The sequence below is a fragment of the Solanum dulcamara genome, chromosome 2, assembly GCF_947179165.1.
Source record: "Solanum dulcamara chromosome 2, daSolDulc1.2, whole genome shotgun sequence".
Classification (NCBI taxonomy): Eukaryota; Viridiplantae; Streptophyta; class Magnoliopsida; order Solanales; family Solanaceae; genus Solanum; species Solanum dulcamara.
In genome coordinates, this window is record NC_077238.1 from 53,242,519 (window position 1) to 53,245,205 (window position 2,687).

The 2,687-nt window shown below is 37.1% G+C and overlaps 1 non-coding gene across 1 annotated transcript; it reads right to left on the bottom strand.

Moving 5' to 3' along the window:
- Positions 1 to 798: 798 nt before the first annotated feature.
- On the bottom strand, positions 799 to 905 carry LOC129881333 (small nucleolar RNA R71). The gene has a single exon (XR_008765558.1). It is a non-coding gene; the product is annotated as a small nucleolar RNA R71 (small nucleolar RNA).
- Positions 906 to 2,687: the final 1,782 nt, after the last annotated feature.

Below are 2,687 nucleotides of genomic sequence, written 5' to 3' on the forward strand. Positions count from 1 at the left end.
AACACACATAATCGGTATAGTCCTTTAAATAAAAATAAGTGGTCTTCATAAAGTCTCTGTGGGTTCGATATATGGCACGAAATACTATATTACTTGTTAGACCACGTACACTGATGTGTGCACCTGGAGGTAATAAGTTTTTGGCACCGTTGCTGGGACTTTAAATTAGGTAAATTATTTTTCTTTGAAGTTTCTATTTTTATTGTGTTAGTATTGCCAACTTGATCTTAGTTGTGCATTTTTGTAGGTGACTGAGGCATTAGACTAGGTAGAGGCAAGGAGCTTGTTAAGCCATTATTTAAGCCTGAACGATTCTTCCATCAATAAAGGCGATGAGCTGCCTCTCAATACCCCATATAAAAAATTAATTTGGAGAATAATCACGGTTTGCCAAGTGATGGTTTTCCCAAAGAAATACCTATGGAGATGGCAGAAAGGACAGTGTTAGATATGGCAGTCTTATTTACAACAAATGTCACATCCAGTATTCTGAAACCGCCGGCTAGAGGATAGTTTGAGATGAAATAGAATATGGTGCAACTTTTACACATGAACGGGTAGTTTACTGGGTTGCCTTATGAAGATCCCCAAGTACATATCCAAAACATTTTGGAAATCAGCGATACTTACACCCTAATAGGAGTATCTTCGGATTATATAAGATTAACATTGTTTCCCTTTTCACTATTGGGGGAGGAAAATAGGTGGTTGAAGTCGGAACCGCCCAATTCCATCACTATTTGGAATGACTTAGCTCGTAAATTTCTAATCAAGTTCTTTAATTCGGTAATGACAGCTAAGTTGAGAAGTGAAATTCTTAGCTTTAAATAAAAAACTGGAGAGAATTTATATCAAGCTTGCGATAGGTTTAAATTTCTGCTCATCAATTGCCCCCACCATCATCAGGCGAATGAGGTGTTGGTCCATACCTTTATTAAGGGGTTGGAACCTAATACCAAAATTCTCCTTAATTCGGCTGCAGGTGGACAAACGCTGGAGAAACCTTATAATGAGCTATATACATTGCTGAACCGTATCTCTCAGGGAAATCCTTAGTGGAATGGAGGGAATTCCAGGCTCGTGGTGTAGAAACAAGCAGGAATGTTAGAAGTAGATGCCATGACAGCCTTGACAGCACAAATTGCATCAATGCAGAATATGACGTCCATATATTTTAGTAATATGGAACTGGGACAATAACTAGCGGCAGTGAATATAGTTCAACAACAACCAATATGTCATGAAATTTGCAAAAGTAGTGAACATTTAGCAGATTATTATGGAGCTAATCCGGAATCTATAAATTTTGTGGATAATGCACCAAGGAGAGGAGTTACCCAAAACTATGGAAATACTTACAACCTGAATTGGAGAAACCACACGAACTTCTCATGGGGTGGAAATCAAAATTAAGGGCAGATCCAATATAGCCAAAAGGATGTGGGCAATAGTACAATAATCAAGGAAAAGGTAACTAGATCTCAGGGAAATCAGGAAGCATGAGTCTAGAGGATATATTGAAACAAATTATGTCTAATCTGGCAAAGTTAGCTGCAGAGGTGCATCAAAATCAGTTGGCTACTCAGAACTCAAAAAATAGCTTGGGTAGTTGGCAAGTGCACAAAACTCTCACCAGCAAGGAGGTTTTCCAGGAAATACTGATCCAAACCCTAAACAGGTAAACGCAGTAAGTACCCATAGTGGTTTGTAACTAACTGAATTGACTTCCTAATCAAAATCGGATGAGTTGAAAGGTAAAGGAAAAGTTGGGTAAGAAGGGGATTCCAACAGGCAAAAGGTGAATGAAGAATAAAAAATAAAACCTCCTTCTCTGTTCCCACAAAATTTTAAGAAAAAGAAGGAGGAGGAATGTTTTGAGTAGTTCATCGACATGCTTAAATAAGAACTAATTAATTTACCTTTGATTGATATTTTGCAGGGTATTCCTAAGTACACCAAGTATGTCAACGATATTGTTGCCAAAAAGAATAAGTTGGCTAAGTATGAAACAGTAGAACTCACTGAGGAGTGCAGTTCAAGAATTTTGAATAAGTTAAGCTCCCAATAAAGCAGAAAAATCTGGGGAGTTTCACGGTATAGGTTACTATTGGCAGTTGTGTGAATGCAAGAGGATTATGTGATTTGGGGGCAAGCATCAATTTGATGCATACCTCTATGTTTAAGAAATTGGGTATAGGAAATTCGAAGCCTACCACCATTCTGTTGCAACTAGAAGACCGCTCAGTAGCCATACCAGATGGGATCATTGAGGATGTATTAGTCCAGGTGGGATCCATTACATCCCATACTTTTGTACTTTGGAATGAGTTCTTAATTCTTTTGAAAGGCTTTTAAGTTTTAGGAAGGATCATAAGCCTCTTAAGTTTCTTAAGGTTTCCTAAAGTTTCTTAAACTTGTTAAGCCTTCTTAAGAAATATAAAGATTCTTATTGGTTACCATGTGAGCTAGATAATCTATAACTCTATCAAACAACTCTAAGAAAAGGAGAATGCGATACCCCATAATAAAGAAGATTGGAAATAGAGTTATAAGAATCTGGAAAAAGATGGAGATCGAATAATGAGTTGTAGGACTTGATGTATTTACGTAAGCTATCAAATTGTAAATCTTACATACTTAAGCTACTTGAGTGCATACCAAGCTTACATAACAAGGATTACATAGGT